The sequence below is a fragment of the Macrotis lagotis genome, chromosome 5 (genome assembly GCF_037893015.1).
Source record: "Macrotis lagotis isolate mMagLag1 chromosome 5, bilby.v1.9.chrom.fasta, whole genome shotgun sequence".
NCBI classification, from domain to species: domain Eukaryota; kingdom Metazoa; phylum Chordata; class Mammalia; order Peramelemorphia; family Peramelidae; genus Macrotis; species Macrotis lagotis.
Genome location: NC_133662.1, coordinates 18,871,596 through 18,894,111, shown reverse-complemented (window position 1 = coordinate 18,894,111; position 22,516 = coordinate 18,871,596). Strand labels below are relative to the sequence as shown.

At 42.5% G+C, this 22,516-nt stretch overlaps 1 pseudogene; it reads right to left on the bottom strand.

Annotated features, from left to right (window-relative positions):
- Positions 1-1,055: 1,055 nt before the first annotated feature.
- Positions 1,056-21,254, bottom strand: LOC141489212 (uncharacterized; annotated as a pseudogene).
- Positions 21,255-22,516: the final 1,262 nt, after the last annotated feature.

Sequence of the window (22,516 nt, the reverse complement as noted above, 5' to 3'; positions counted from 1 at the left end):
CAATGTGTCCCAAGGAAAGCTGCTCCGAGACAAGGGAGTGGAGAGCAGTCAATTTAATAGTAGGTAAAGGCCACTGATCCGTCCATAAGGGGGTCTCATCCTTCCATTGCATTGGGGTAGGCGGGGGGCAAGGAGGGAAGGATGGCAGGGGCAGAGCAGTGGCCTCTAGAATTGGGGGTGACCGGTAGAGACATCAGTGGATATGTGGAGACCCATCTGTTTCTGGAGGTCCCTTCCCCAAAGGACATGGGGAGCACCTGGTACCAGGAGGGGTCAGATGGATCCTGAATGACCTTCCCAGTCCTCCCATCAGAGGTCTCGGGATAGCATCCGAGTGGATGTTTCCCCACAGACCCCCATGATGGTGGGTCCTTTTTCAGTGGGCCATTCACTGGGGGCCTGATCGTCAGGGATAACAGTGGTGTCAGCTCCTGTGTCAATGACCCCAGTCCAAACTGACCTGGACAGTTTTAGGGACATTCTGGGCTGCCCAAATTGAATGGGTTCTGTCCAGAGGATGTCGTTCCCTCTTAGGCGTGAGGCTGATGGTTGCCCCACATCCCGTTTCCTGAGGGGGAAGGAGGAGGGAGAGCGAGATCCAAATGACAGTCTTTAGCCCAATGAAGGCCTTTCTTACATTTGGGGCAGGGTGTCCTTGGCTTCCTTGCCTGTGAGGGCTGGAACCCACAGCTGGGGGCAGCACCAGGGAACTGGCGCTGCCGATTAGCACATTCTAAGGGTCAGCAAAATCCAACACATAACAACAGTCGATGTGAGGACTATAAAAAGACAGGTTGGTTGATGCCCTACTTGCGGAGCCATGAACTTGTACAACAATAGTGAAAGAACAATTTGAGATTGTACTCAAGTGTCAACATCTGCTGGAGGTCTGGGCACAAGCAGAAGCCTCCAAATAAGGGAGGGAGGTTGAGGGGAGGCCGCAGTTCCAGGGGACACAGCCTCAGGGATCAGCTCAGGAACCCTGCAGAGGACACAGAGCAGGCAGAAGAGTTAACATGTGGGTCTGAAGCCACAAGCAGAACCACTTGTTCCCACTAAGGGCCCCCAAGTGTCTCCTTAGCTTCAGGTCCCCTTGGGGAGAGAATGTAGCTATAAGACCCCTGATCCCACCTGTGTGGAAGGATCTTACCTGTTGGTTGTGAACCCTGATTTTCTGGGAAAGGAAGACAGACATATACATACTTGTAAATCTTGGAGTCATAGAAGCAAAGGGTACAAGGTTCTGAACACAGAGTCAGACAGCTGTTCATACTGCTCATCCCTGCTTATCCCAGTCCCTCACAGCTCAGAGGAAGACCTTAATTGATGGATTATCCATCCCTCTAAAACTGTGTGACTGATTGGGGGGGAGGGGAATGACAGGGGAGGTCCTAAAGGATGAAACCTGAGACCCCTCCCAAGCCTGTCTCCACCAGTGAATATGGGATTCCCTAAGGCTCTGACCCCCTTCACCTCCTTCTATAAATTCCTGGGAAAGAAGAGCCAAAGTCAGAGCCAGACCACCCCTTCACCCCTTACCTGGGATCAGATTTCCGGCACAACCAAATACCCTCTCTGGCCTGCAGGAGATCCTGGAAGGTGGGGTGTCTCAGGGTGCCCAGAGCATCTCACCTTTCTGACTCCTCTGGTGGACAATGAGGCTGACCCCCAAGAAGATCAGCCCCAGCACCAGGCCCCCAACACCACTTAGCATCTTACTCTGGGCAGATTCAAACTGTGCTTCTGGGAAAAAGAGACGCCAAGGATCAAGACTTTCCCTCCAAAACCCAGCTTTGTGTGGGAGCAGAAGGGTCTGAGGAAGCCTGAGAAGTTGCCTAAATCCTATCTAAGAAAGGAAGGGACAGATGGACAAAGGGCCTTTTGGGAATCGAAAGAGTGAAAGCTCATCAGAGACACAATCCATCTGAAAGCCCAGCTCCCCTAGACCAGTGGAAGGGGTCTATAGGCTGATCACAGGGTCCTGGAAGGAGGCCAGCTCCCAGGGCTGAGGCCAGGGAGGAGAGGACAAGGATCTCAGTTTAACTTTTATTTTAGTTCTGCCAATAGGGTCTGTGCTGGGGAAAGGGGAACTGGCTAGAACCACATGGGGTTTGTATTGGCCCAGGGCAGAATAAAAGAGTGTACAGAATACAGTGAGGGATCTCAGAGCTAGCTCCATGTCCTGAGCAATGAAAGAACTGGAGGGATAAGGGAGCGCTATCTCACTCCAGTCCAAGATGACAGGTCTCTGAAGGCTGGAGTTCTCCACATAGCAGGTGCAGACATCTCCACGCTTGGGGGTCATTTCCAGCATCACCAGGATCTGGAAGGTCCAGTCTCCATTGCTCATCAGGTCTGCAGACACAACCCCAGCTGTCTCCTCCTGCACATTCAGGACTACCTGACCTCATGTCCCCAGGATAGAAATCAGTGACAGAGCAGACAAGTAGGCTGTGTTGTTCCAAGGGAGCCAGCTTGGAGGATACACAATGGCCTCAGGTTCAACTGTAAGAAAGAAGAAAGATTCTTGAGTGAAGAAGCCAGAGTGGGTCTCCTAGTGCAGTTCCCAACTCTGTCACTGATCCATGACAAGGTTCAGCTCTCCTATTCTCACCAGGGCCAGAAATGGGCATCTTGGTGGACATCTAAGTTCCGCCTAAGACTAGTTATCTGAACTAGCAGCTGGAGCCCAGGAGTCCATGAGGCTGAGTGATCTCAGACCCAGAGCATCAGGATTCAGTGTCAGGAGAAGAAATGAGCCTGCGGGATTTAAATGAAAACATTGTAATGGACTAACTCCAAAATTATATCATAGGTGCAGATCACACAGTATGTTAAAAAGATTTCCAGCTCAAGTATTAATTGATGCTATCAATCCACTGAAGAAATGTTTAGGGAGGAAACCTGGGGACCATCTCAGCCCAGTAGAAACCTGAGCATCCTCAGTCTGAGTCCAGGGAGAAGCAGAAATATGTCTGGGTTCTGGAGAAAGACAATCTCAGAGATGAGTCCTCGGTTATGAGAGTTTGTGTGACCAGAGAAGGCTGGGGGGAGGGGGGGAAGGGAGAGAAGGTGGTTGAGACAGGAGAGAGCAGAGCATGGGAAGCCTCTGCTGAGCTTAGTGTCGGGGATAAAAAAAAAAAGGAAGAGTTTAAGATTTGTAAAGGTTCAGGACACCTGGGCACTTAGGACTTGAAGGATTTAATTTTTATATTAACTACTTTGTTATTGTTCAATCACTTTTCAGTCCTGGTCTGCCCTGTGTGACCCATTTGCAATGCTTCTGTTTTCTTCTCCAGCTCAAATTACAGATGAGGAAACTAAGGCAAACAGAGTTGAGTGAGTGGTCCAGGGTCATGGCTAGGATGGGTCTAAGGATGGATTAGAACTCAGGAAGATGAGTCTCCAGAGTCCGGCCCAGGGCTCTGTCCCCTGCACTACCAGCTGTCCAGGAACCATGTCAACCTTGTAGAAATGGGAGTTATTCACTATTGTTCTATTAGAAACCAGGAGGGACTCGAATTCAGGAACAATTTGGGGCTGTCTGCAGTGGAGAATACAACCGTATCCAGAGAAACAACTGGAGTTCCAACAAAGACCGAGGACTATTACCTGAAATTTAGAAAAATCCCTGATGCCTCTTGTCTGATCTTGCTGTCTCTTACACTTTGTTGCTTCCTCGGGGATATGATTTCTCTCCCATCACCCTCAATTTGGATCAATGCACAACATGGAGACAACGTGAAGACACACAGAGTGCCTTCTGGGGAGGGGGAGGGAAGATTAGGGGGAATATTGTAAAACTCAAAATAAATAAAATATTTAAAAAGAAAAAGGAAAAAGGAAATGGGAGCCCCGCGTGGGGGAGGCTTGGGGCTGGCCCGATGCCGTTTGCCCCCGTTGGAGCCGGAGGAGGCGACACGTCTGGATCGGACTGAGGACAAGGGGCTCCGGGGGGATCCAGGCCGCGGGGAGGGGCCGCTGGGCCTCAGTTTCCCCTTCGTTCCCCAGCCCTCACCCCCGTTCTCCCCAGGCTCCCCCTCCCCGCTCCGGGGTCGCTGCCCCCGTGCCCCCGGTCCCCCGCTCCGGGCACTGAGAAGGGCTCACATCTGTCCCGCTGCATCCGCACGCGGTGCCCCCGCGCCCCGTCTCCGCTGCACCAGCTCCTCTGTCCCCCGCCCGCGCTCCCACGAACAAACGGAGGCCAGGGCAGCCCCGGGGGCCAGCTGCCAGGAGCAGAGTGCCTGGGGTTCCCACTGGGAAAAGGCGCCTTTTTAGTTGTGGGGAGGAAGTCTGTCTGCAGGGAACAGCCGCGCCGGGAGAGAGCTTAGGCGACCCGCCCGGGAGGGCCGGAGTGACGGGGCCTGGGGGCAGGAGACGCTCCGCTGGCGAGGCGGGAGGTGGCATTTGGACATCAGCAGATTTATGGGCTGCAGAGACGCTTTCCCGCCCTCGTGGGTTCTCCTCACAGCCCGAGTTACACTCTAAGAGGTCCGCCGCCCCATGCCATGCCCCAGTACCATCCTGCCACCCCCTACCACACACGATGTGCTGCTGAGCCCCAGTCGGCACCCGGGTGTGGGGGGAAATATTCAGTACCTAATTGCACAAGCTCATGCATTAGGCCAAGATCTCTAGGTCCCCCTTGACCCGTTAAGGACTACTTTCTTCTCACCTTGGGTTCGCCATCTCTGGAATGGGATAGGAAAACTCTCCCAGTTCTGTGATTGCTGGGACCATTCCCCCTTTGTAATGGATTTCAAAGGGACCCCCCTCCACAGCCTGTGAAGACCCACACCCCACATTCCTCACAGCCATGATCCATTAATGGGTCAAGGTTACCCAGGAGTAACCATCCATTGAAGCTCATGAGAATCCTCTGGTAGACTGTTACTTCAGTAAGATAGTTATAATCCTGAAGGTTATTCTCACTACCTGAATGGTGAAGTAATATTCTACGAAAACATTTTATTCTCTTTGTTACTGGGTAGCTTTTTCAGGTAAAAATTGTAACTCTGAAAACCTTAACCAATCAGGTTGGAAGACAGGGGCTAGGGAGGGGTAATTGCATTAGGCCATATAATCTTGCTTGACTGTCAAATCAAGGCAGTTCCTTGATCTTCACTACCTTTGTGAGACTTGGAGTGTGACCTTTTCTTGAGAAAAGCCAAAATAAATTTTCTTTTTTGCTCAGAGGAGTCTCCATTTTTTTAAAGTGGATTTTATCCCACAGAGTTTATGTTGCATTGACTGGGAATTTTAACCTCATCCTTAAGAGTCTCTCAGGCATAGGCACAAGTGGGGGCCATGCTGGATGTTTCCTGCAGCTTGTGATTTAATGCCCAGGAAGATCCTTTGAGGAGTGAGGGAAAGAACCCAAAGAGAGACTTACCTTGAGCAAAATTGAAAGCCAGAGAATCTCCAGAGGCAACACTACAAGGAGACAGCATGGGAGAAGACTCAGGGACGATGTCATAGGTTCATAAGTTTGTGTAAATGAGCCTAGGTGTGTAGCCCTAGGTGTCCCAACCCTTGTTGCTTCATTCATTTGGGGCAGAAAAAAGGGCAAGGATGGAAATACTCCCAAGTAATTTGCAGGGAGAGATTCCAAGGAAGTCCAAGCAGTTAGAGACCATAGGGACAAGGCAGAAGGGTCCAGAAGTGCCAGCTGAGAGCTCTAAGGTCTAGACTTAATAATGGGAAGAAATCCAAAATAAAAAGGGAAAAGTGCAGAAAATGATAAAATGCTATTGACTTTTTCCTCTTCCCCGCTTTTTCACTGTGATTCTGTGTTGTGAGAATGCTTTCTCGTCCTCTCCCCCCCCCACCCCCCCCACCCCCGCCACCCCGCTTCTTTTCTCCCGGGTGCTTGACTGGTTTGTTTGGTTTTGGTTTGTTATCTCTTGACCTTGGGAGGAAAACAGGAGCAAAAAAGGTATTTATTAAGAAAAATGACTTATTAATAATAATACAGAGAATTGATTCATGAAGACTTAGCAAAATAAGTGTTAAAAGGGACCTTGTTTTGAAGTTAGAGAGACAGGAAAGGAACAATGAAAATTACCAAATATGTTAAATAAAGAAATCACAGAAAGAAATGTTATTTTAATTTGAAAAAGTTTTGGGGAAGTAAATTCCAGAAAGTCAAAAGAGTCAGGTTAATTCTAAGGTATATAATTTGGTTACACACAAATGCCAGAAAAGGGAAACTAAATAGTTAATCTTTTACCAGAATGATATGTTAACATTATAGTTTCAGGAGTTTATTAGGAGAGATTCTGGCAATGTTAGTTATTACAGAGAGTAATGGAACAAGTGGGGACCTAAGAACAGAAGAGCCCTCAAGAAAGATTTTGGACCTGCCTCCTTATGAGAAAAGTTATGTGGTCTATTCTATCTGAAGAAGAGAGCAGGAGATATTCCAATTAGGGTGTGAGATTTTTTTTTTGAGTAACTGTCTGCCTTCTCAAAAGTTTTACCAGTTAAAATCAAGACGTATTAAATATTAAATTCTTTGAACTTCTCTGAGGTACCATCTCACACCTCTCAGACTGGCCAATATGACTAGAAAGGACAATGATCAGTGGTGGAAGGGATGTGGCAAATCTAGGACACTAATACATTGTTGGTGGAGCTGTGAACTCATCCAACCTTTCTGGAGAGCAATTTGGAATTATGCCCATAAGACAAAAATGTGCATACCCTTTGACCCAGCAATACCACTACAGTGTCTATACCCTGAAAAGATTATGAAAAAGGGTAAAAACATCACCTGTACAAAAATGTTCACAGCAGCTGTTTGTGGTGTCAAAGAAATGGAAATTGAGTGAATGTTCAATTGGGAAATAGCTGAACAAACTGTATATGTATATATGATGTGTGTGTCTGTGATGGAACACTATTGTTCTCTGAGAAACCAGAAGGGATGGGAATTGAGGGGAGCCTGGAATGAATTGCATGAAGTGATGCTAAATTAGATGAGCAGAACCAGAAAAAACATTGTACACCCTAACAGCAACATGGGGGTGATGATCAACCTTGATGGACTTGCTCATACCAACAGGGCAACAATCAGGCACAATTTTGGGATATTTGTGATGGAGAATGCCATCTGCATCCTGAGAAAGAATTGTGGAGTTTGAACAAAGGCCAAAGAGTATTACCTTTAATTTTTTAAAAAAGATGTCTTATTATGTAACTGCTATAGCTCATACTATATGTTTCTTCCTTATGGATATGATTTCTCTCTAATCACATTCAACTTAGATCAATTGCATACTATGGAAATGATATAAAGAATAACAGACTGCTTTCTGTGGGGGGGTGGGGGAGGGAAGCAAGATTTGGGGAAAATTTGTAAAACTCAAATAAAGCCTTTCCAAAATTAAAAAAAAAAGAAGACTCCTCCTCTCTCTTGTCCAGCCCTAGAACATGGGGGTCACATGCAACATTCCTTCTCCCAAAAGCAGAGAAGGAGACAGAGCTCCAGAAGGGGTCAGGTTCTGGAGAACAAGTCTAGAGGGGAGGATCCCAGAGAGGCCAAGACTAGCCATTCCAGGAGCCAGGCTAGGCTGCAGGGAAACAATAGACACTGTGCCAGGGGGGACTTTGTCTGCTCCCCTACAATACTTACACACTCTGAAGGAGAATTGTCCCTAATCCCTCCAGAGGGGCCCCTACCTGCCCAGGATGAAAGATCTCAGTGAGCCCTTGATGCAGACCAGACTTCAGAGAGAGCAGCAGCAGCATCAGTGTAGAGACACTGACATAGAGGACACTGCAGGGAAGGTGTTAGAGATCGAACCTTGCCTGGTGCAGGGGAGTGGGGAACATTGGGACTGCACCTCTTTTTTAACGCTAATAAGGTATAAAGATAGGAGAAAAGTCAGCCTGGGTAAGTCTCTGTCATTTCTCCAGCCCAGTATCTGCCTCTAATCTCCCTCCTAGGAATGTATGGGAGACCTTCCCCACTCCATCACGAAGTTATCTTCTCCAAATTTGCTTATACCTTTGAAATCAAACCTGGGAAATTAATCCCAGAATGTCCACACCTTCCCCCCGCCCAGTAACAGCCAAACTGAAATAATTCCAGGTGTACAGGCAGATTCTGTGAAGGTTTTTAATGGGACATAAAAGTTTAGATGTCCCCCCTAATCAATAAAGTCCAATGACTCCCTGTCACCTCCAAGAACAAATTTGAAATCCTCTCCTTGGCCTTCAAGACCCTTCACAACCTGCCCCCCCCCCCTTCAAGCTTTCTTACACTTACATTCCCCAACATTCGGCTCTCCTGTGACACCAGAGTTCTTTTTCTTCCTCCCATAATTTCTCCATCTCCTCACACTAGACTCCCCCTGCTCAGAACGCTCTTCCTCCTCCTCCCCTCTGCCTCCTGACTTTCCTGGCTTACTTCAAGGATCAACTCAAGTCCCACCTTCCCTGATCCCCCTTACTGCTAGCACCTTCCCTCTACTGATTATGTTCCATTTGTCATGTATCTACCTTGTTTCTACAGAATTGTTTGCATGCTGTCTCCCTCATTAGACTGATCTCAGAGCAGGAACTGTCCTTTCCCTTTCTTTCTATCCTTAGCATTAGCACAGTGCTGATAGACAGTAGCTGCTTAATAACTGTTTCTTCTCAAACTTCCTAGGGAAAGCTCTTACTTGGGGGGGAGGGGTGTATCAAGTCCTTGAACCCTAAGGAAAAGGTGGAATGGAATAAAGGTCAAAGGAAGAGATGGTTAGAAGGGGAGACTGAAAACCTGTTGCCCTCTCCCCAATCTTTCCTTTAGTCTGGGCACAGAGATGAGTGCTCCCCTTGGACCCCATCCAACCCCCCAACTCCAAGTTCTTTGGGATCTTCTGCTCTGCACTAACCTGGGGTGTATCTGCCTGAGACCACCTGGGACTTCAGCAATAGCAGGAGCAGAGATAGCACCCTTGTCCAGACACCCCTGGGAAGTACAACACCCACCATCCTGGAGATAAGACAAGGTTCAGGGGGTCCTCACTTAATAGGAACTACCCCACTTCTACCAGACTGAGAATTTGCAGACTCTCTTGTCCCCTTCAGGGTTAGGCACCCTCAGAGATGAGAGAACCAATCAGCATCAGGAATGAAACACATAATTAGTTTCTTGGCAGAAGTTCCTTTTACAAAGTCTGTTCTAATACTTAAATGTTTTTCAGGTGAAGAAAAAAAGCCACAGAAATACTTAGAATTTCAGGGAATGAAGTGGCCCAGACATCATGTCTTGCCTTAACTATTGTGATAGTCAAATGTTAGGGTGCTGAAGCTGAGCTGCTAGTGTGAATCAGGAAAAAGTCTTCACTATTATAATGGGTCCCATAAAACTGAGGAAGGACAAATGTTCCAATATTTGTAAAGAGGGAAGATGGACGAGTCTTAATGGTTCAATGAATTTACCCTTAGATTCTCAGTAAAAAATTAAAATCACATTATAAAAGTTTGTGAACATTTTGAAAGGAAAGATAAAGATCATTCAGGCTTCATCAAGAATAGATCATGCCAGGGCAGCCAGGTGGTACAGTGGATAAAGCACCGGCCCTGAAGTCAGGAGTACCTGAGTTCAAATCCAGCCTCAGACACTCAATAATTACCTAGCTATGTGGCCTTGGGCAAGCCACTTAACCCTATTTGCCTTGCAAAAAAAACCTAAAAAAAAAGAACAAATAGGTCCTTTTCCCTTTTTTATATCTTTGGGACATAGTAGTGCTATTGTTTGTTCAAAGAGTATTGAGTAGAATATTTCCAATAAAATGATTTCAGAGTTAATATTCCTAGTGAGGTACTCTCAGAGTTAAGAAATATTAGGGGCAGCTAGGTGGCGCAGTGGATAGAGCACTGGCCTTGGAGTCAGGAGTACCTGAGTTCAAATCTGGCCTCAGACACTAGCAATTACCTAACTGTGTGGCCTTGGGCAAGCCACTTAATCCCATTGCCTTGCAAAAAAATAAAAAGGAATGTTAAAGAAAGAACAATTATTCTTAAATTATTTCTAGAAGAAAGCCCCTAGATTTTTAAACCAAAGTGGGAATGTCTTATTCCCTCTACAGGCCAAATTTACAAAATATAATTTACTCACTGTTCAGATTCTCCCTTCTGTCCCTTTAAATTATAAATCTTTGTGCCTCTTCATCTGGTGTTATTTATCACTCTGGTACTATTAATCAGCTATCATTAATCAGAGCTTGATTATTTCATTGTTTGATAAGTTCATATTGCTATCAAAGTATCATCACACTAATTTCCTGATTGCCTGAGAAGCAGTATTGTCTCAAATTACATCAAATTATAATTCTAACCATTTTTTACCTAATCCCCTTTTCGGTTACCCTCCAAGGACACACAATCTTCCTCAGGAGCCAAAGTATTATCCAAAGTCAAATTATTTCTTGAACTATTTGTGCCCTTCCCCTCAGTCCTATTTTCTTTCACACTTTACTCCTGGCTCTCCACAAAGGATACTTAATCCCTTGATAAGTGAAGCATTAAGTCAAACCTTGATCTAATTAACTGCAAAAAATCTTTAAGAGCAGGGCAGCTAGGTGGTGCAGTGGATAGAGCACTGGCCCTGGAGTCAGGAATACCTGAGTTCAAATCCGGCCTTAGACAGTTAATAACTACCTAGCTGTGTGGCCTTGGGCAAGGCACTTAACCCCATTTGCCTTGCAAAAACCCTAAAATAATTCTTAATGATCTCTAAGTCCTGGAAGACTCTGAAGATTTCACCTGAGAACTTCACAAATGATTGTAAGACTCAGAACTGTCCATCTTATGATTACCTCATTAGACAAAGTGCTAAGCTTCCTCAGCACAGCAGCATTAAAGAGGGTCAAAGGATAAAGAAACACTTAATTTTTTTTTTAGGTTTTTGCAAGGCAAATGGGGTTAAGTGGCTTGCCCAAGGCCACACACCTAGGCAGTTATTGAGTGTCTAAGGCCGGATTTGAACTCAGGTACTCCTGACTCCAGGGCTGTTGCCTTATCCACTGTGCCACCTAGCTGCCCCAAGAGACACTTAAATTTAAAGTTAACACCCCCTGTTTTTCATTAGGGCTTTTTTTTTTGTCTTAAACATAATAATATCCCTTGCACCGCTTCAATGGAGAGATAAGACGCAACTATATGCATATCCTTTAAGTCCAGTAACTTCAATTATATTGGACCCATTAATTATCTTGAGATAAATAAAACTGTAAAGAATTAGAAGTGTTAGATCTTCCTTTTTAGGTTTTTGTACAATTTGACATTCTTAACTACCATTTGTTTTGTTTCATTTTTTTCCTTCCCTTTTTCATTAACCTTTATTTGTGACTTTTGAGTTGTGAATTTGGTGATTGAATTCCTGTTCAATTCTGGTATTTGTATAAAGAAATTCTGAAAATCCTCTAGTTCTTTGAATATCCATCTGTTTCCCTCATGGTATATGCTGAATTTTGCAGGTTAGTACATTCTAGGTTGTAATCCCAGTTCCTTTGCTCTCCGAAAGATGGTATTCCAAGTCTTCTGATACTTCAGTGTTGAGGCTAATAAGTGCTGTGTGAGTCTGATTGTGCTGCTTTAGTATTTGAATTGTTTTCTTTTTGCCGCTTCTCTCCTTTATTTGAGAGTTCTGGATTTGGCTATAACAGTCCTTGGAGTTTTTATCCTGTGTCTCTTTCTGGAGGGGTCCTGTGTATTCTTTCAATTGTTTCCTTGTTCTACCAGTCTGTAGTTTTCCTTTATAATATCTTACACGATGTTTTCCAGGATTTTTTTTTAATCTGGGCCTAGTAGTCCCATAATTCACATTCTGTCTCTCCTAGATTATTTTCCAGGTCATTTGTTTTCCCTAAAAGGTATTTTACATTTTCTTTATTTTTTTCAGTCTTTTTATTTTGTTTGATGGTATTTTGTAGTCTCATAGATTCTACTTGTTCAATCTAATGTTTAAGGTTTTATTTTTTTCAATTACCTTTTGTATTTCCTTTTTAAAAGTGTTGAATTCTCTGGTCAATTTTTCATAATTATCTCTTTTTTTAGGGTTTTTTTTTGCAAGGCAAATGGGATTAAGTGGCTTGCCCAAGGCCAAACGGCTAGGTAATTATTAAGTGTCTGAGACCGGATTTGAACCCAGGTACTCCTGACTCCAGGGCCCAGGCTTTATCCACTGCACCACCTAGCTGCCCCCATAATTATCTTGCATGACTCTCATTTCTTTTTTCCATTTTTTTCTTCCTCTCTTCTTTGGTTTTTAAATTCTTTTTTAAACTCTTCGATGAGCTTTGGGCTTTGAGTCCAATGTGAGTGATTTTCCACTGATTTTTCCACTGATTTCTTCTTCAGACATGACATTGTTATTATTTTTGTTTGTAAAGTATTTTTCTATAGTAAGTGCTCTTTTAGCTTTCTTTTCCTCAACTAGGTTGTTGTAGTTCTGCTCCTGGGGTATAAGGAGTATAGATCCAAGATTTTTTTTACTGGGGCTGGGGTCTGATCCCTGACTTGTTGTTGGCCAAGATGTTGCCGATGCAGTCCTGGTGTTGCCTTTGTAGAGTTTCCTCCTTTGTGTCCAGGTTCTGATTTACCAGTGATTTGTTCCCAACCCAGTCCTGTCTTTTGCCCTATGTTCTCAGGGTTCAGACTTTGTTTGGAGTTGGGATCCTCCCTGCTGGCTTGCTATCTAGCCATGAGGATGTCTGCTGTTGTCAAGATGTTGGGACCTAGATTGAACTGTGGCTAAAAGCCTCCTGTTGGCTTTCCCACTTTCCCATCTCCTGGACTTTACTTTCCCTTTCCCCCAAAGAGACAGACCTTCATTGAATATCCTCCTTGATGTCTACTGTTGAAAACTTCTTTGAATTCTTTTTTTCTTGGTGGAACTTGTAGCTTGAATATCAGAGCAGCGGTGTCATTTATCATGGATAGGAAAAAGTTCCCAGAACATGTTAGCTTCGTGCCATCATCTTGGCTCCACCCTGGAAGTCTCTATGATTTATTATAGATGGTTACAAAGTGTACAGATTAAAGCTCTTTTTCCTCCTAGAAAAGCAACAAGCACTTTGAGGACAGGGCTAGATGGGGTGTGAGTATGTGTGTGGTGTGTGTGTGTGTATGTGTGTGTGTGAGAGAGAGAGAGAGAGAGAGAGAGAGAGAGAGAGAGAGAGAGAGAGAGAGAGAGGTTAGTTGGTCATAAGGGCTAACTTAGCCCAATTACATGGCATAGGGGCCCATGGTTCTCCAACAGGCCTAGGACAGCAGCATGTGGCCCAAGAAAGAGAGAGACATAACCATCCTTTAAAGACAAAGGTGGGGTCAAAAAGAATGAAAAACTTCCCAAGGAAGTTTAAACAGAAGCAATTCAGTTTCCTGATATGGTGCTGGCAGACTGCCCAAGTTTCACAGGCATATAGCAATGAGGTCAGCAAAATGGCTCTGTAGACTTTCAGGTTGGTAGTTACTCTAATAGTACCTCTTCTCTCCCATACTTTCTTTCAAAGCCTCAGAAATGTTGAGCTAACTCTGGCTGTGCACATGTCAATTTTATTGTCAATGTGTACCTCCCTAGAAAGTACTCTGTCAAAATAAGTGAACTTATCTATAGGACCGAAAAAGTCTCCATTTGCTCTAATCGAATATGGACGTGTGGTGGTGGTTGATGTAATAGACCTTGAGATCATGTTCATCTTCAGTGAAGGAGTTTGATAATGTGACTGAAAACAACCCAAAAAAGGAGCAAGGACACATACTTTCTTCACTTCATTGGTGACTGAGAAGTCTCCAGAGCATCATCCACTATCCAGAATCAGGACATGCCCATCATCATGAAATTGATATGAAAGCCTGATGATCTCTGGGAAAGTGAATTTTGACATAATTTTCCATAAACTCTCACAACCAACAGTATCAAAGACCTTGCTCAGGTCTAGAAACTTTGTATATAGACCTCTCTTTTGTTCCTGACATTCATCCTGAAGTTGTCAGCAAACACCATATCAGCTGTTCCTTGACTTTTTCTGAAGTCACACTGGCTCTCAGAGGTGACTACTTTCCAGTTGAAGAATCAGCCCATTAAGAAAGACTCTGGGGGTGGCTAGGTGGCATAGTGGATAAAGCACCGGCCTTGGAGTCAGGAGTACCTGGGTTCAAATCTGGTCTCAGGCATTTAACAATTACCTAGCTGTGTGGCCTTGGGCAAGCCACTTAACCCCATTTGCCTTGCAAAAACTTAAAAAAAAAAGACTCTAGAGATAGCTAGAGGGCAAAGTGGATAGAGCACTGGCCCTGGAGTCAGGAGTACCTGAGTTCAAATGCAGCCTCAGACACTTAACAATTATCTAGCTGTGTGGCCTTGGGCAAGCCACTTAACCCCATTACCTTGCAAAAAAAACCTTAAAAAAAGAATCCTCCCAGAAATGACCAAAAGAGAACTGCCCCTGTGATTATCACAGAACAATCTATTCCCTTTACCTTTATAGAGATAGATGGGGGAGGTATCCTTGAATTCTTGAGGGATAACTCTTTGTTCCATATAACCTCAAAAGTTTCAGTCAGCTTTTATATGAGCAAGGAACATCCCACCTTGTAAATCTCAGTTGGAATAGAATAGGTGGTTTGCCTTTTGAAAGGAATCTAATGGCATTCAAAACCTCTTCTTCAGTTGGAACTCCAGGTAATGAATGATTGATTTTGACTTCAAGCAAAAGGTCATTCACTTGTTTTGGGGTTTTTTAGGTTTTTTCAAAGCAAATGGGGTTAAGTGACTTGCCCAAGGCCACACAGCTAGGTAATTGTTAAGTGTCTGAGACCAGATTTGAACCCAGGTACTCCTGACTCCAGGGCCAGTGCTCTATCCACTGCGCCACCTAGCTGCCCCAAAGGTCATTCACTTTTGCACTGATTGAGGCTAGTCTGTTAAGAACACTACAGAAGTGTTCAGCCCAGCTATCTAGGATCATGTCCCTATCATTAATCAATGTGGATCCACATCAGCACTAAAGATTGCGATACAACATAGGTCTTCAGACAATAAATAACCTTCAGGGCATCAAAAAAGAACTTTGGTTTGTTACTATCTGCTTAGTATAAAATTTCATCTACCTTCTTCCTGAGCCAAGAGTCTTACATCTTTCTAGTCACTTGTAATTTACTTTTGATGAAATTAAAATCTGCCAATTTAGAAAGGATGAACCATCCAGCAGGTAAACCTTGTAGAGTTCTCATTTCTCATGTAGCAAGTTCTGCATTTCTCCATTACTTTCATCAAAGCAATATTGATATTTGGAAGTGTTCTGACCGAGATGAGAAAATCCATTGCCATATCCCAGACCTCTGAAACCTGCCAGCTCTTTTTCTGCTCAATTGTTGTCAACTGCGTTAGCTCAGTTTTCCCTGCAAGTTACAAGAAACTCTTCCCACTCAGAGAGATACTCTTAATCTCTTGAAATTAATTCTTTCAGTAGTGACTTTGCTTTGGGCTGCTACTTTGTTTGAATGTGCATATTTATCTTGGAGAGGATGAGTCTGTGATCAATCCAGCATTCTGCACTACATGTTGCCTTTGTCATTCTAACCTTCTGCCTGTCTCTTTTCCTTACATTCACATAGTCTATTAGATGACAATGTTTGCTTTGAGGGAAAATACAGGAAGGTTTATTGTGTTTAAATAAATAGGAGACAGTGTTTATGATGAGGAGATCATGAGAGGCACACATCTTCTGAGGTAAGTGACAATTGCTTTTATGGTTTCCAACTCTATTCCACACAAGGACTCCGTGCCATGTCTGCCAATCTGAGCCTACTCTAGCACTAAAGTCACCCAGAATTATAAGTTTGTCATCTTTTGGTTCATTGATGATAAAGGTTTCAAGGTCTTCATAAAATTTTTCTTTGACTTCATCAGGATTCATCATGGTGAGAGCATAGACACTGATGACGGTGGCATGGCATTTTCCGGGAAGATGTAAACTTGTTGTTAGAAATTTGTCATTCACTCCACTTGGTAGGAATCCAAGCTTGCTGACTGGAGTAGTTTTGGTTGCAAAAACTACCCCAGCTTCCCGGTACTCCCCTTCACTGTGGTCACTGCAAAAAAAAAATGGATAACCAGCTCCTACTTCAGCAAGCTGGCCTTCATCTGAAAGATGTGCTTCACTCAGGGCTGTTATTTGGATGTGATGGCTACTGAGTTCTCTTGCCACAAGAGCTGTTCATCTTTCAGACCAATTGTACTTTGTGTTGTCTTTGAGTGTGAATATGTTCCAAGAATTGATGGTGAGTGTAATCATCTTTGAAGAAGTTTTTGAAGATTTTTTTGTGTAGAATTTTTTATGGGATCCCTGATTGCTTCAATAATCAAACCAGGTTTGGGTAAGCAGACAATTTTTAGGGCACTATTTATGACCCTTCCTCACATCAGGGGGTGAGCAATGAGATCTTAAAAGATCTAATCAGACACCCAGAGGGCTACTGAATTCTACTGCTGCTTTCTGTGGGGAGCAACCCTATGGCCTGGACCAACTTTGTGCAGGGTTATGACTACAGCTCTCAGTGTATCCTCACTTGCTGCTTCAAAACTTACTTATAACCACAGGACTTTGAGACAGAGATGGTAAAATGTTATGGGTGATGTCATTTGATGCATGTGTAAATGGGATTCAAGTGAGACAGGCTGTGCAAAGTCATGGGCCTCATTCTCTTTGCCAAAGTCATCAAGATCCAGTGGCAAGACAGAGTGAAGACAACTGGAAATGACTCTAGATGCAGTGGATGACTTTGACAGCTTTGATGTCAAACTAAACTCTAAGCACTCCATAGCACCTTCTGTTATCTTCATGGTCATTTGAATGAAGTGTTCTCATCGATACATTCCACCAGAGAAAGAATTCACACACTTGGGGTGGACAACCCCCACAACTCTGATGAGTCTGAGAATTCTTCTTAACCTCAATCTGCTTTATACCATCTGCAAAAAGAGTTTACTAGGGTATGACCTCTATGCATTCTACAGCTTCTTGGAGTCACATGTGAGAGGTAGGTGGTTCAGGTGGACAATAAAGGTGGAAAGCAGCTCTGAAAAAGGGCTAAGCAGCACTCACACAGGAAGTGCTAGTCCCTCTTGAACACAGCCTACACCATGATATGAGTATAGATTAACCATGAGAGTGGAGGGATTGTATTTAGAGGGTGTAGATATAAATATATCACAAAGTGATCTTGATTTACTCAATACTTTAGTTAATGATTGTTATATGCCTATTGGGACACTGAGAGGGAGTGTACTTTGAGTGTTTCAACATTCACTTCCAAAACCTTGAGTTCCCCACACCCACTCTCCTTCATTGAGAATGCAAGTTATGCACTAAAGGCTAAAAATGTGTCAATATGAAAACATTACCACAATAATCATGTAAAAGTAAAAAAATAGCTACCTCCAAAAAAGAAAAATCTTGAGAAGAATAAGGTGGGGAAAAAAGTATGGTTCAATCTGTATTCAGCCACCATCATCTGTGTCTTTGGGATGTATAGAATTCATTACCAAAAGTCCTTTGAAAATTCTCTTGGGTCACAGCATCACTGAGAAAAAGTAAGTCATTCACAAGTGATCATCCTGCAATATTGCTGTATGTTGTATTCAGTAAATTTCCCATTATCTCTGCCCTTGTAAGTTTTTTTCTTACTGATAGCATCCTGTTCCTCATTTCACATAACCAAACAGCATTTCATCTCAATCACATACCACAAATGGTTAAGCTATTCCCCAACCAATGGACTTCCCACCACCACCAGAAAATATCCCTGTCATAAATATCCTTATACATATGAATTGTGTTCTTTCCATATTTCATCTCTTCTGGCATACACACCTAGCAGTAGCATTGCTAAGCCAAATGTTAGGCATGGTTTATAGCCATCCAGACATAGTTCCAATTGCTGAAATTATTGTTAAATCATTTCACAATTCTTCCAACAGTGCTGCAATGTCTTAATTTTTCTGCATCACCTCCAACATTTGTCATTTTCTCCTTCTGTCCTATAAGCCAATCCAAATAGGTATACAGTGGTACATCAGAATTGTTCCAACCCTTCTTTCTTCTATCAATAGTGAGCTAAGACATATTTGGAAAATGATTAAAATAGATTCTATTGATAACCTCATATGTAAAGTATTCATATCATTTGAACCTTTATCAGTTGGGGGATGGTTCTTATTTTTTTTTTTTAGAAATTTGACTTAGTTCTCTATATTTGAGAATTGAGGACTTTTTCAGAAAAATTTATTTCAATATTTTTTCCAATGTTAGTATTGCTAACTTTATTCCCTCCATCCTGTTCTCCCAACACCATTTATTCTATTCTCTCTATTCTTTCATCCTGTCCCTCTTAAAAAGTTTTTTACAAATTACAATTCCCTCCCTCAATCTTCCCCTCTTTCTATCACCTTCACCCCTCTTTCTCCTATCCTCTTCCCCTCCTAATTCCCTCTAGGGTAAGATAGTACTATATACCCAATTAAGTGTGTATTTCATTCCCTCTCGGAGTCAATCCCGATGAAAATAAGGCTCACTTATTCCCCATGACCTTCCCCTTCTTCCACTACACTGCAAAAGCTTTTTTTCTTGTCTCTTTTATGTGAATTAGTTTAATCTTTCTCCTAGTACATTCCTCTCTGGCTCATCAACACCATCTTTTTAATATATTAGAACTTCAAATTCAAATCCCATCTGTGTCTTGTATATTTATGTCTCTTCTAATTGCTCTAATAAATGAGAAAGCTCATGTGAGTTATCAGTATCAAATATATAAGTAGTTCAACAGTATTGTACCTTATGATTTGCCTTTCCTGTTTACCTCTTTTATTCTTCACTTTATATGAGAAGTCAGTTAAAATATATTTCCACATTTAAAATGCTGCATAAAAGGCAAAGCTAATAAAGGAATAAACATGCTTCAGTCTACAGTGCAAGATCACAAGATATGTATCTCTCTGAAAGTGGATAGCACTTTTCCAACCTGAGTTCTTATAAAGTAGGGATAATTGTTCCATGGATGGGGCTTGCAAGGATCAGTTAGAGTTTGTTGCTCAGTGAAGAAATCATCAGACTCTCTGACTCGGGAGTATAAGAAAAGTCCAACAAGTTTAATTCACAAGTGAATTTTAATGGAGATTATGAAGTTAAAGGACAGAAGGAACAGCAGCAGCAGCAGTAACAATAGTTTTGAGTAGTGGAAGAAGGGAAGGAGAATAAAGAAGAAGACTGTAGAAGCAAATAAGCAGCTAGAATTATCAATTGGCCCAGCTGAGTTCAGTAACTTGAAGCTGGAAAAATAGGCTTTTTCAAGAAATTCTTGGGGAGGGATCAGATGGAGTTAGGGGAATTACTAGGAGGATTTTTACATGGAGTTAGGGGTGGGGTCAGGGTAGTATCAAGGAAGGATTAAAAAAGTGACTTAATGTTATATATATGAGGGGTGCAGATTCTTGCATTAAGGTAAAATTTTATTGCACTTAGCAGAAATCATCAGCTTGAGGTAGCCTCAAAATTTTACGGTGTTTAACTATAAATGTCTATTAAGATGACTTGGAGACATTAGTTTAGATAGGATTGTATAGGAAACTAGGACAGAGTCAATATAGGGGCAGTTTAACTGTTTCCAAAGATTAACTATTTTAAGAGCCTGTCTATTTGCTAGGTACATTCCTTACTTGTAGCAGTTTGTCTGAAAAGAAAAAGAAAAGCATTATATGACATTGTTTGAATTACAGGTTTACCTCTGATACAGAAAGGAAAAAAAGATTACACCATCTCTTTCTGGCCTGAATTTTGCTGTTCCTCTTTGGAATTGGCTTGGATCATTGCTTTGATCAGAGTAGCTAAGTCTTTTACAATTGATCACTGCCTCTTCAAAAACAGGTCAGATCAGAAGAACCATCAGTTTTTGACACTATAACTTTATCTGATAGATCAGGAGAAAGTTGCAAATAGTCTAAACCTAGATTCTAGCAAAGAACCTGACAAAGTCTCCAATATTATCATTGGGTAAAAGAGGGCCAGATATGGATTAGATGATAATGTTGTTCACTGAATCTAGAAATACTTGAATATCAGATGGGAGGAAGTATGCCAGGAATCTCTTCTCAGTCCTATACTGTTCAACATTTTTTCAGTGCTTTGGTTAAAGACATAGAAGGCATACAAAGTGAATTTTAGGATGACTTGAAACTTGGAGATTTAGCTAACATATTGGATGATAGAATCAACCTAGTAAAGGTTGATGACAATTCAGAATCATGGAAGAATTGAATGCAATGAGATTGAATTAAACAGTGATAAAATGGAAAGTTCTGCACTTAATCAAAAAGTCCACTTTATGTTTTGGAGTGACTTTATATGATGAGACATCATAATAATTACATGTATAGATCTAAAGTTTGCAAAGAGCTTTGTAAATATTATCTCACTTATTCCTATTGTGCTCTTGGTTCACACACACACACACATACACACACATAAATACACAATAGTTAAAACAAAGACACTGCTTAGCTCATGGATTTTTCTCAATTGACTTCAAAGACCTTAGAGGCAATATTCTGAGACTTCAGAAAAACTTTGGAATTCAGTCTACACTTCAAGTTCACATCTCTCTGAAAGTCAAAGAGCCTTATGTTATCTTTCAATTTGCTTAATAGTCTAGAAATTGCTAAGAACAAGTTTCTGAGGATTGTTTTTCTCTTTCCTTGCTTGAACTAAAAACTTAACTTACTTCCTGATGAACTCTCATACTCTTGTGTAGTTTATGATATCTTCTAATCTGACAACTTCTCTAATTTCTGCTTGATGGGTTTTTTTTTTGGATTAATGGGTTACTTCACCATTTCCTATATAGGACAGCATTTGAGAGAAAGTTGTGCAACCAGCATTTGGGTGAAAGGATCCAAGTTGAATAACCAGGAAAGCAGCTTATGTTGGAAGTAGTCATTCTCTGGATTACAAATATTTGGAGAAGAGGGACACCTCAATCAGTGGTATTTTGAGGAATGACAAGGGGAGAGAGACCAAATAATTTTACCCTTATAAGGTCCAGTCTCAGAAATCTCTAGAATTTCAAGTAAGTTCAAATAAAGCATGGAGTAAGTTTCTTATTCAGGTCCTTCATTTCAAAATTTTTCTCCAATACCTCTGCCCACATATTTCTCTGAATATGTCTTCAATGTTTCTGCAGTCAAATGAAGTACGTCCTTCCATAGTTATCCAATATTACTCAGGATTCTTTCCACCAATCAGGAGTCACATATCCTTCCACATTAGCAGCATGCATTCCAAGGCTGTTCCTCCCCACTTGTCCTCTGTTGCCCATTACGAGCTTCTTCCATCTTTTTAAGAACCAAATCATGCTTATTATAACTGGAGTATTCAGCAGGATCTAATGAAATGTGAGAAAACCCAATATAAGAAGTTCAATGGACAGAATTTTGCACTTTCTGCTTGTCTTAGAAGGTCAGAATTAATACTGGGGTCTCTTCTGGTTGAGGTCCTATAATGTGATTTCTGAAAATAAAAACCTGAGAAAGGTCCATGTACAGGCCTGACTCAATCACAAGTGCCCTTTAATTGAAGCATCTCTGCTGGAGGTCCTGAATGAGGAAGAAAAATATCTGATATGGGAAAAGGGAAGAGTGTTCAATAACATCCCTCTCAGTTGGATAATCATCATCAGTCTTTTGCAGGTAGCTGTGTCAGTGAGTACCCAGGTCCTTTTCTCTCATCTAAATCCACTCATGTATGACTCAGTCCATCTTTCTTAGGCTGTCCCCCAGAACTTATCCCTGAAAGTCACAGGAAAGCCAAAAAACCCTAAGCCCACTCAGGAAGGGAGGAGCAGGGTATTTCTCTTCCATTTTCAATGGAGGGATGTTGGATCTTGACCCTTCTGGAATGAGGGGAAAAAGTTGCAGATTGTTAAACAAGGTTTGAGGAAGTTGTTTGGGGAAGACCCTGCAGTTCCAGCCAATAGGGTGTAGAGGGATGGGCAGCAGCATCTGTTTCTAGCAGATGAAGCCTAACCATAGGTCAGGTGATGGGGATTAGATTGAAATTATCAATGAAAAAAAAGATTTTTTAGGGTACAGAAGGGGATGAAGGAGAGAGAGAGGGACTGAAAGACAGACAGAGAGAAAGAGAGACCGAGAGGCAGAGAAAGACAGAGAAAGAGAGAAAGGACAGAGACAAAGACAGAGAGACAGCAACAGAGAGACAGACAGAGAAAGAGAGAGACAGAGTCAGAGAGAGATAGAGAGGGAGAATCTGGATATTTATATATCAGAGAGATTGGAATCTGGAGCAGTTGAGAATCACCAACTCCATGTTTATGTGAAACAAGGTCTAGACTAGAGATAGAGGATGGGGAGAACGCAGGGCAAGATATTCTATTTCACTGATCAGTTCTTCAGCAAGAAGAGAAAAATAGCCTGGTCTACTCCAGGCTGGATGATTGGGTGCCAGAGTTT